Raw genomic sequence first — 12,865 nt, 5'->3', positions numbered from 1 at the left:
ATAATGCAGTCCCAATATTTAGATCCATATATGTCTTTGCTAGGTTGATGATTGATGTCAAATATTTTGACAATGACTGCAACTTTAATGGATCTGCATCAATTTCTACTAAGTGCCATAATTGTGATTAAGGCACTGATGCAACAAAGCAGCCAAAATCATTGAATCCAATCCACCTGAGAAGAGAACAGCAACGGGAATCTGTTTCTTTATGCTTTCCCCAATTTTCCCAGTCTGATTAACGTGGCTGTGACATGTTTCTCTGGAGACTTTGATGTAAATCTGGGGATTTTGATTCAAACTTTTGACCAGAAGTAGTAGGCCAATGATCCTTTTTAGAGACTGTTGATAAATTTGTAGCAGCAATAAACTTACTTGGTCCATCAAGTAGGTCTTCTGGACGCTTTAAGAATTCTTCTTCTGATTCTGTTGGATCCCAATCAACCTGATATTCCTTGGCTATTTCTTTCATGAGCTTCAGCTTTACTTAACCACTAGGCGCTTTAACTGATAACTTCTCAATAATTGTTCTATTGACAGCACAATCTGGACGTAGTTCTGCAGCTGTAGCTACAAATTCTTTACCATACTTCATTCCAAAGAGATCACGAATTTCTAGGAGTTCTGGAATGTCGACACATCTTGGAGCTGCAAATATTAAACTTGAAAGAGCTTCCCGTAAATCAAGAGAGCATTTGCTCTGGGATTCAATGATGGACAGACGTGCCACAATTAGCTCACAAAAGAGTTCAATGATATCATATGCTGCCATGATATTTCTCTTATTACATGTTCAACCGGGATTCTAGCACTTGGGTCTTGACCAGATTGAAGAGGAAGAGCCAAATCCCTCTTCAATTGCTGCAGTTGCATATCCCTTTTGTTTCAGTCAAGACTGTTTCTAGATTTGCAAAACAGTTAGATTTTCTTGATAAATCCGCGACGTTCTATCATTTCTATCTCTATGATAATGATCAGGTTCTCCTCTTTCTTTACTACCGCAATCTGCCTCCTTGACATTACTTTTCAGTTCCTTGGTTTTTTCCTGTCTATGATCCTCATGTTGAAACCTCCTATTGCTAGTAGCAGGCAAGTCTTCTTCAAAAATCATGTCATAGCTTTTACCAGTGTCTCCATGCTGCCTGTTTGTGTCTTTCAAAACATATTTGGGTTTCTCTGGAGCTGCATCTTTGGGTGCTTCATTGGTATTCTCAGGACAATCCTTGGCAATATGACCCTCTTCTCCACACTTAAAACAGCCATGACCTTTTCCTTGAAATATGCTGCCTCGCATGCCTCTTGTGTCTCAAATTCAATAAAAGCATAACATAAACTGTCTCCCGTCTTGTAGTCTCTTATAATATCAGCCGATATTACTTTCCCAAAGCGTGAAAAGATCACTTCAAGGTCCTCTTCTTGAGTTACGGGATTCAATTTACAAACAAACAGAACATTCTCAGGGGGTTTTATTTCGGCTTCCGGAATATCTCCAACCATTTCTAAAACAACAGCCCGTGATTGTGCTTCCTTCCTATGCAGTGACTTCTCAATAATTCTGGGTCTTGTTGTTCATCCATAGGTATCCAGTCATCTTCCAGACGCACTTCTTCTCCTTCCACAAGTGGCATTTGCTCTGGAGAATTTACTGGAATAAGATCTACAAGTTGTGACGGGTCATCAAAGGGATCATCCAATATATATGCGTGCTTGATTCGAATATATTTTATATGGTCGCCCTTTCTCATCAACAAAGGCTTCATTTATCCTCATTAATGTATCCAATCCTTCTGCTATCTCCCCAAATACTGTATGCTTTCCATCTAGGTAATCCAGCTCTTCTCGCAAGGTAATGTGAAACTGTGAAGCATTAAGATTTTCTTCCCCGCTTGCCATGGCAACTGTTCCAACCTTGGTATGCTTAATATCGGGATGAATCTCATCACCAAAAAAAAACGTGCCTGTTCTCCATAAAGAAATTTATATATCGAATCCCCACCCATACCCTTTCCACTGGGACCACCAGTCTGGGCAATGAAGTCCTTTTGCACTGAATGGAAAAGGCAATTGTTGTAGTACTTGATTCTTTTGATTAGATTGTGTTTTATCCTTATTGAATTTCTGACTTTGGCACATGCTGGGATTGATCTTATGTAGAAATGAAGTTCGAGCACGGGCTCGTGACATTCATTTCATTTCCAGTTGATTCTGATTTCATTGAAGTTCACTGTTTGAACATGCATTTAAAACTCAAATACTCTGTTCCTTTACCAACTTGCTGCATTGGATTGTTTATCTTCACGATGTGGTATTGCCCCTTTTTAAATACTGTAAGGTTTCACATTGAAATAATATGTCCCTTAAAACAGTTTATTCATTAATATTTTCTTTTATGCATATCATGGATAGTAAAGTAAAAGGTTTCATATTTAAAACAAACATGTCCCTTTAATACTTCAGTTGGTTTCTTCATCATTCCACTTGATATTATGAGATTAGTTACTCTAAAGGGTATGTCGGGCTCATACCCGAGGGGAGCCTCGGTCAGGGGCACATGCCAATTAGAGTAACTAATTATCTGCACATGAAACAAACACGTTAGCATAAACATTTCTTTTTTCTGAAGCAGTGATTTGTCTTTATCTTTCCCGCCCTTTCAAAACAGAAATATGATAGGCTATAATAAATGATATGCCGTAGGATAATCTTTCATTGCTTAGATCGGTTGGATCTAACACCTCTTCTTTTTTGTGCAGGAAAGTGGGAGTTTTCAAAGTCTGAAGATCGAGAAAACATTCACAAGAGCAACAGGGCAGCCAATAACCAGTCAAAGCAACCCAAGGCAATGATTGGTTATCCTCACACTCATTTTTTAATTCTATCCTTTTTTGTTTTGGATATGTAGGAAAGATAAGAATGCTAAGCTCACGGCTTGTGTGAGGTTTTAAGAAACTCAGTGTATATAAATATGCTTCAGATGCATGAACTCAATTTGTAATCTATCATTGTTCAATACAAATGAAAAATATCCTCTTTTCCCTCTTTTTTAAACACTGCGATGTATCTTTATGTAAATGCAATCATTTGATAAATATGCATCCTTTGGCTAAAATTACATGGGTAATGAAATTTTAGATAACAAAACCAACTTGAAAAAGAGAAAATGGAAAACTGACAAACAACCAACATTACCTCAAGCACTGCAGACAAACAATGCACCGCACTTGGTCAACAATTTCACCATGATAATGATTTATCTTTCCTTCTTAGTTCTGTAAAAAGGCCCAAAATAGAACCGTTATCAATAAAGCATGCACCCTAACTAAAGTTGCGAACTTCAGATACCTATTGAAACATGGGAACACTTCCAAGTTGTGGGTGACCTAAAACTGAAGTGGACCTCCAGAGTAAGCTGGTTCTTTCCAAGTACTTCACCTAAACTAACAATTTTTTCAGAGAAAAGAGTAAGGAGGAGGACATATAAAATTAAAATCTAACCCTAAGGTGATGCACTAGATAATATGTTGAAAAACGTAAAAGCAAGAAAGAGTGACATTCAATATGACAGTAATAATAAAGCTCTCTTTCACAACCCCAAAAAAGATAACCTTTGCATCAATGATTCATAAAGAGGTTGGATAATAATAGTCCTAAGAGGAAAGAACCCTTTCACAACCTAAAACTAATAACTATTGATAAATAGCTTATAACCTGCAAATGATTATTTTCCTGCATAAAGGTACCAACATGAAAAGATACAGCTCCAAGGACAAAGAATCTCACAAGAACCTGCACTAAAAAATAAGAACCCACAATAACAAAAGAAAATGGGAAGGTATGAACTAATTGTTACTGCAAAAAGGTATCACCAATCTGTACTATTCCTGAAAATGTGTTACAAAATCATTCATTTTCTGCAGAAAGAAGTATGAAATTACAGTTTGCCAAAAAAAAATGAACAAGTGAGAACCCTTACAATGAAGAAGGAAGGAAGTATATATGCTATTTCCAACAACTGCATCCTATCAGGTAAAACCTAATCACTTGGTCGAATTCAACCTAAAAAGCCCACTTTTAGGGTAAAAAACAAGTGTAAAACTGAAAGTACTTAAACTAAAAGTCAAGCCACCCCATGCTCTTCCATAAAAGCTCTTAATTTCACCATAAATGCCCCAAAATATCTCCTGACCGGCGTGCAAGCCTTCATTAATGCAAGATATACCTTGACCTGCTCAATAAATAAAAATAAGATAATATCTCATAAAGTGATCTAAAATTTATCATGTAATTTAAATATTTGTTTTACTTTATGTTTACATTTAAAATTAAAATACTATAAATGTAATGAAAAAATATTTTTAATAAAGTGACCTAAATTTATCACTTTAATAAATGTTATATTTGCTCCATTTAATAGTATTTTGATTTTTAAGTGTAAAATTAAAACAAAACAAATATTTGATTAAATGATAAATTTTAGACTACTTTAATTAATATACATGTTATTTTTATTTAAAATATTTATATCTAAACTCCTCATAAAAAGAATATTTATTAAGTGACTTATAAATATCACTTAATAAATTTTAATCTTATGAAAAACAAAATACTAAGTGACATTTATAAGTCACTTAATAAATATTACAAGGGGAATATTTCTCATTTTAACGACCCCCTAAGGCATTCACGGGGAAAATAGACGGAGAAGAAAAGAAAAGAATGAAAATGAAAGGAAAAAAAAATGCCTAATTCATCAATGGATATTTTTAGGGAAAATATAACCCTAAAACTATTCATTTCGCTCCTCATTTTGCATTCAATATCTTTATCTTCGCTGGAAGCTTCACTTGGAAGCTCTGCTGGGTGTCGCTAGGGTTTGGAGGTCGCATTTGCACCTATCTTAGGCATTTTTTGAACGCACTCCACTGGGATTTTTGTGTAAAATGTGTGGGAAGTTGCTCCATCAGCTAAATTCTGAGAATCAACCTCCATTTTTATGATTTGAAGTCGAATCTGCGCCTGCAAGGTCACGATTTTTGACTGTTCTTGAGTATCCTCTTGCCGATTTTGTGTGTTGGGTGATATTTTCTGATTTCTGGGCGGATTTCGCTGATTTCTTTTTTTTGAGTGTTGGGCGAATTTTGTTGAGGGTTTGAATGAATTTTTTGGACAGCTTTCATTCCACCATTACCTACCGCCATAGGTAAGATTTTCCTGCATCTGTTGGGCATGATTTCTTCCCTTGCTACATGTCTGATCCTTTCCGCAAAGAGAAAATGCAAAGTTTTTTTTGTTTTTTTAGCAGACTCTTTTAGACATTTTCACATTTTTGAGGAGAAAAGAGTGCAGGCCCTTTTTTTATATAAGGTAAGCATTATCACTATTGTGAATTCTCTTATGTGAAACCCTGCTATTATAGTTGATTTATATGAAAAAATCATTATTTTCTTTATTCCCTGCAACCATGAGACTTGCAAATTGCTAATGATTTAGGATCTCAGTCTTTTCTTAAAAAAAAAAAACCTTTGTGATTTTGGATGTCAACATTATTGTCTTTGGTCCCTGTGACAGTCACAAGATATCTTCTTATCTACTTGGTCACTGTCCTTTGATCATGAAGGTTGCCGCTATATATGAGAATACTCTTTATTTACTGGTTTAGAACTGCTATAAATCTTTGATTGTGTTATTTGTTGTCTGTGACTACTCTTGCCAGTGATTTGCAGGATTATTACTCATGACTGTAAGTGGCTATATGATTGGGACTATAATCACTTTATTTTGGCTTTATAATATGCTCCCACTAAGTTTATGAGTGTGTATATTAAATGCATTGTCCCCTTACATCAACCCTTATTAGAAAAATTTTGCTCTTTGCATGAGATCTTTTGTTAATAAGTCATCTCGAAAGCATACTCAATGACTGCCCTGTTTAGTGTGAATATGAAACATATTCACTATAAAACAACTTTGTCCCAACTCATAACTCATAGACTTGCTGCTCATATTGATATTGGTGTCACACTTCACTCTCTTTGTGAGGTTGAAGGCTGCTATAAGTCTCTTATATGACTGTTGTAACTCATTATCTATTAACAAATACTTCTCCATTTCCCATATAACTGTGATAAAAATGGTTCTTTACTTCTCTATACCCTTTGCTTGGGGAAATTTTAAGTATGTGCCATTTGTGACTGCATGAACTGCCTTCATGTCTGTTGTAGCTGAAAGATGAAAGCATTACTTCTTACTACCATACTTTGAGTGTTGTTGCTACACTATGTTGCCCTACACTGCATAGTGGAGATTACTCTGACATGTATACATCCTTGCATACATCTTTTGAGACATGTGACATGTGGCGTGAATGATTTTTGTCCATATTGATTTTGATTCTTGTATGTAACATTTTCTGAGATATGACTGTATACCTTTGTTGATTTCATATGAGTTGGGCTCAACCTTGTGGGAGCAACATTTAACCCCACCCATAGAATTGATGACTAACAAGTAATGAACCCGTCCTCTAGCTGCACATGAAGCAAACAAGTTAGAAATAAGATGCATTTGATTTCTTATGATCTGATATTTGCTTCTTCCGATATTTTCCGCGATGTCGATTATATGCACCTGATGCATGTAGGAACTGTATATACATGCATATGTTAGTATACATGTTAGGAATGTAATAATCCATTGCTTAGAACAAAATGTTCTAACTCATTGTATATTTTATTTTTTTTGTAGATACTAGAAGGCAGATGCAGACAAGGATGAAACAGCAATACAAAGGCAACATCAAGGCTACTCCAACCCTACCAGTCATTCAGGTAATGATTGGTTCCACTCTCGACATTCTCTCTTTTCTTTTATACTCATGCATACATGCTTATGTATTTCCTTCTTGCACCAGTATCAGATGTATATAGTCAGTCTCACGGCTCCTTGTGTGAGACATGCATTCCATTATTTTAATAAAGATTACATCCCTTCAGAAAGACTTGCCTAATCTTTCTATGCTTCGTACATTTATATCAATGAAATGATTTACTTCGCAATCTTTTGAGGCTACTTCCTTTGTAATTGAATGCAACATAGAGAGGCTATGAAATACCACTTGCTCAAAAACCTAGTGGCTCTACCTGATTGAGCTTATAGGTGATAATCTAGTAACAGGAAGAATGAAGCAATAAAAAACATAATAGCAAGCAACAAATAGTAAAACAGAGCAAAAAACAGGGTATATAGCTGAAAGGATACTTTAACTTGTATTTTGTATAATCCAATACATTATTTATTAGTATTCTGTGCAATAAGAAGTCACTTACTATAATATTTCATTCATTCACTACAAATTCCTTAACCACAGAGTCTTCCAGCTAAATTTGACCATTCAAATGCCAAAAAAATTCTTACCGAAAAATAATAAAGCACTCCAATGGTAGGTTCCTCTAGCTCTGAGGGAGTTGTTATTATTCTAGTTGATGCCACTCACAAATTAATCGTGCAGTTGACTGAATCCATCATCACACAAGTACATAGATTTCTCTTATCCTGATGTTTTTCTCAAGTCCTAAGCTTCATCTCATTTAACAATAAAAAAATAACTATTAGAGACCTATGCCAATATATAGTGATCAAGCACAAGAATAGTATCAACATCGTAATAGAAAACAAACAACTTGAAGTATTCAATATTGGTTGTTTACATGGTTGACACCTGAAACAACCAAGAAAACAACTTGAACTGTAGAATGATGAAATCTAGACTTCATTAGTACCTCTACCATAACCTGCTCCAATGTCTCCGCTGTTGCTGCCTCTGCTTAGCAATATCATTATTTAGATTGTGAAAGCATGATATGATTATTTTTATTATAATATTTTCCTATCAAACATTTTTTAGGACATCTTGGCCTTACAAACTATCCATGCATGTTTATCAGATAGTAATCCTCTCTATAAAAAGTTGAATGGTAATTACATACACAAAAACTAGAGACCATAAAACTAAAATAGATGCATAATAAAGAACATTGCAATTCAATTGCTTAAAATGTTAATTTATCATGTATGCTACTATGGCATAGCATTTGTCTATTAAATTTTCAACATGTTAAAGATTTTAGGATTGGTTCCATCTCTATGAAAATTAATTGCATGATTTTTATATAAATAAAAGATAATTATTGATAAAAGACAAACTAATTTTGCATCCTACTAAGAAGATTATGTTCTAGAAGAAACATTGTTTGTTAGTATGAAAATAACTACATTGTTTTTGCTAGTAATGCCCAACCAAAACTAATGTGAGCTAAAAGAACTTGTTTTATAATAATTGTTAGAGTTATCTTTTATAAGCTAATAATTATTTATTTAATTATAAGTCTATTATACTCTATGCTTAAGCTAAACTTAGGAATCTTATAATTCTTTAGGGTTTTTTCCTTTAGGGTTTTGAGTATCCTTTTATAAGGGTTCTCTCTTTGTATTTTCATTAACAACTATAATTATTGAATTGCATTCTTGTTGCACAATCAATATGACTCCTATTTTCTAGAGCTTTGAATTCTAGCCTCCATAGCTATTTTGCTTCTCTCTTTCTGTGACAGGTTTGCATGCAAGTGATCTTTGGGAGCTGTAGAGTTGATTTTTCCTCAACTCCAATATGGTATCAAAGCTCCAGATCTGCATGCCCCTGCTATCTTCATGAGAGTTTTTGGGCATTCTTCATATCTGAGTATTCAGGGGTTTGTGCAGTTTTTTTTTTTCTATTTCTGGGTGTAGCTGATATTTTGGTACATTTTGGTGCCAAAAGTACCTCATGGTTGGATTCAGGAGGCCGATTCCACAAATTTTGATATATAATTCGGCCTATTTCGGTGACAAGGGCATTTGGGCCATGATTTTTTCATTGACACGCTTTACGAGGCACAAAAATCCATACGGCTGTACCTCAAATGTGTCAGAAAATTTTCATCAAAAACATAAATAATTGTTTTTTTTTTGGCTGTAACTTGGTCATACGAAGGCATTTTTCAACAAACCTTATATCGTCGGAAAGCTCTTTCCGGGATCTATCTAGATCTGGAGGTTTGAACTTTTGACTGATTTTTTGATGGCATTTTTTTCTATCAAAGTCAGAGGTTCTTTTTTGCAATCCGGGAGACATCACTTGAGCATCCGAACTTCATTTTTTGAAAACTTTATATTGTTAGAAAGCTTGTTCTGTGTACTTTCCAGTCATATGAGTGTTCTTCCAAATTCTTCTCTAGGTATATTTTATTTAGTTTTTTGTTTTTCAGCACTCCGATGAATATCTTGGATGTTTCAAGTCCTGGGATCTATTTCTTTGAGTAGGATGTCTCGTCTTTGGCTTTTTGTTTCCAGTCTTTTGTATCTTCTTATCATTGTAGCATTTTATTTATGCAAACGCACTGAGATAAAGTGCCACCGTGCATTGTATACTTGGGATCTTGCACATCTTGTGCCTTATTGTACATGCACTACTTATAAAGTGCCATGGGGGGTTGATGTTTGCCTTTTGTTTTCCATCTACCATTATCAAGTGAGTGTTCCTTCCACGACATTAACCTCATGATGTGTGTCAAGTGAGTGTTCCTTCCACGACACTATGTACTTTCTCTGCACCTTCAATGTTCCTAGTTCTTCGCCATGCAGTTCTTGTTGGCCGTTCTTTTCAGTGTACCTGTCCCTCTCCCTTTTTCAGCATTATGGGGAGGTTTTTCATGTTGGTTCTAATGCTTCCTCGGTTCGATTGATCAACTTTTCAGGATTTGGTGTTTCATGTAATATGTATCTTCGAGTTCAGTTGTTTGTCTTTGTTTGTCATCTGATTCGATTAGAGTCATTTGAGGGCACTCATGCAGATCAAAGTCTTCTCTACCTGGTCATGTTCTATTTCAGTGGAGGTTCTTCATATTGGCAGTTACTCTTTGACAATGTTTGTAGCTATTTCATGCTTTAGTGGTGTTCTTCATGCTCTTCTTTTTTGTTCCTATCTTCTAGAACACTCTTGTTTGGAGGCTTCTTATTCATAGGGGAAAAAGTATTTATGTTCAGAAGTTATTAACACTATTTTATTGACCATGTGTGCAGTGAAGTTTGCTAAGGAAGAGATCTACTTTTTCATCTTAGAGTAGAAGGAGAAGAACAAATCTTAGTATAATGGTTGCCAACCACTTTGCCATTGTTGTCAAAGTGGGAGAGTGAAGCTTGGTGTTGACATCAATGCCAAAGGGGGATAATGTTCGCATTGAATGTCATTGATGTCAAAAAGTGTGTGTGTGTGATAGTTCTGATACTTAATATAAGTATACATCCAATAGCCAACAAGATGAGAGGGGGGGTGAATCATACAAACTTAATCATCAATGAAAACATTAGATTCAACCTTGGTAACATATATCAGTCATAGAATAAAACTGTCAAACATCCAAACTCAAAAGTATATGAACTATATAAACCTCATAACACCAGATTTAATGTGGAAACCCAAATAGGGAAAAACCACTGTGGGATTTCGGACCCACTAAGAAATATACTCTTCTAGAGTATGCTCGGTTAAAAGCCAATCCTGTTAAAGATTACAAAACACATTGCTAGATGTGACCCGGTTAAGGGATTTCCCTCAGATCTGTTAAGATCTTCACTTTGTTAGAAGTGACCTTGTCAAAGGATTTCAAACACTCAACTAAGAATGTCACCTTGTTAGAGGATTTACTTATAAGACTGTTAAGTCCACTCGGTTAAGAGATTTTCTGTCACTTTCACAAAATAACAGTAATAAAAATCTATCTGCAACTTCACATCTAAAAATGCTAACGCAGATTCTTATTTGTTCAATACAATCTAGACATAGAACTAATCTTGTCTATCTGCTGGGCATCAATACTCTGTTATTCTAACAGGTCTTCAAGCTTCTGTGCTCGGTAATCACTATGTAGCATCCCTGTGCATACACTTTCCCACAATCACTATTTATCAACAGTTCCTTATTTATAAACGATCTTCCAACTGCTTAATCTCCTTGATCACATTTTCCATGATCGATCATAGCCATCAAATCTTCAATCTTGTCCAGGTTCAATGTATCTTTCGATCTGAAAACATTTTACCCTGCCTCAGAACTTACACAATCATCTTAGAACTTGTGTTAGGGTAATGCGGTTCAATCTGAGCTGTAGATCTTCTTGCCGACTTTCCATTGCCTTAGATTTGTTAACAAACTTCTTCCATGGCTTGCCAATCATTGATCCGCTCCAACTCATCAGCTTCTTTCATTAAATATCACATGTAAACATTTAATACATTCGGTTATAGCTCAGTTACAACTCAGTGAATACTAAACTTTACTCGGTAGACATTCTGTCTTCATTAACCGACTGCAATAACCTTAGGGTTTACCGACTAGGTTCCTTAGGGTTTACCGACTAGTTCCTTTAGCTGATAACATAGTGTAGTATTAACCTTTACATTTTACAACATATGTATGATGTTAAAACAATCTAAAACGTCAAGATCTCATCATTGTCTGACTCGGTAGAGTTGCCCCTTGAATAACTTATCCCTTTATTCATCATATTCTTTCCTATGTCTTTACCGACTTCTTTATGATCTTCATATCATATTTCTTAAGATATGGCAACATCATACTGAACTAGAAAATCAATTTCTTGACATCAATGACAAAATAATAATATCAAGACAGTAAAACATCTTTAATCAGTTATGTCCATAATCATCAACATCCTTCTCAATATCCTTGTTATATTGCCAACAATCTCCCCCTTTGGAATTGATGGCAAAACCAATTGATTTGATCATTAAGAATTCGGATTGGTTTGATTCTGAAATGCTGAAATGCTCTCCCCCATAATTTAGACTTCTTTTGTTACTTCAGTTTTCTTCCCAATCTGAAGTCTGCTCAGTTTGCTCTTCTCCTCTGGTCTTCTCCCCCTTTAGTCTTCTCCTCCTTGGGTAGTCTTCTCCCCCTTTGACAACAATGCCAAAAAGAAAAGAACGAAAACATAAGTTGTTTCTGTAAGAATTTTACCCTGCTGGTGTGTATCAACTGAGTCTTGGTCAGAGCATTTGTTTACAATTCCTGTTCCCTGTATCATTGTCTGTATTATCTCAATATTGTTCCAGTACACTTTCAGAAAAGCATTCTTAAAGTGTAACACTCCAGCATCAGCTCCCTAAAAGATATTCAATCGATTCATCGAAGTGATGCTTTCGCCGAACTCGATCAGTGAGTAGAGGATAGGGGTAGGACCCCTAACTTACTTATGAGATATTCAAAAGTGTCATTTGGTAGTGGTTTGGTGAAGATATCTGCTATTTGCTCCTTTGTGCTAACATATTCCAACACCACTCTCTTTTCATGAGCTTCTTCTCTATGATAATGATATTTGATAGATATGTGCTTTGTCTTAGAGTGCATAACAGGGCTCTTTGAAATATTAATGGCACTAGTATTGTCACAGAATATAGTTACTGGCTCGGTAACTTTCTCATTTATATGATCCAACAATTGTTTGATCCATGCAATGTTGGTACAATTCAGTGCTGCAGCAACATATTCAGCTTCGGCTATTGACTGAGAAACACATCCTTGTTTCTTGCTAAGACAACTCACTAGTCTTTCTCCTAAGAAGAAAGCACCACCACTTGTGCTTTTCTGTCATCAATGTTGCCTGCCCAATCAACATCAGTATAAACTTTCAAATCAAAATCATTTCCTTTCTGATATACTAAGCCATAATCTTCAGTGCCTTTTAGGTATCTGAAAATTCTTTTGATTGCTGTATGTGTATTTCTTTAGGATCTACAGAGAATCTTGCAA

At 35.3% G+C, this 12,865-nt stretch overlaps 2 pseudogenes; both read right to left on the bottom strand.

Moving 5' to 3' along the window:
• Positions 1 to 238: 238 nt before the first annotated feature.
• Positions 239 to 879, bottom strand: LOC131077821 (uncharacterized; annotated as a pseudogene).
• A 22-nt stretch (positions 880 to 901) lies between these two features.
• On the bottom strand, positions 902 to 7,836 carry LOC131071177 (peptidyl-prolyl cis-trans isomerase CYP59-like; annotated as a pseudogene).
• Positions 7,837 to 12,865: the final 5,029 nt, after the last annotated feature.

Source organism: Cryptomeria japonica, chromosome 7 (genome assembly GCF_030272615.1).
Source record: "Cryptomeria japonica chromosome 7, Sugi_1.0, whole genome shotgun sequence".
NCBI lineage: Eukaryota > Viridiplantae > Streptophyta > Pinopsida > Cupressales > Cupressaceae > Cryptomeria > Cryptomeria japonica.
The sequence above is the reverse complement of the archived record's forward strand: the minus strand, read 5'-3'. Positions and strand labels throughout refer to the sequence as shown.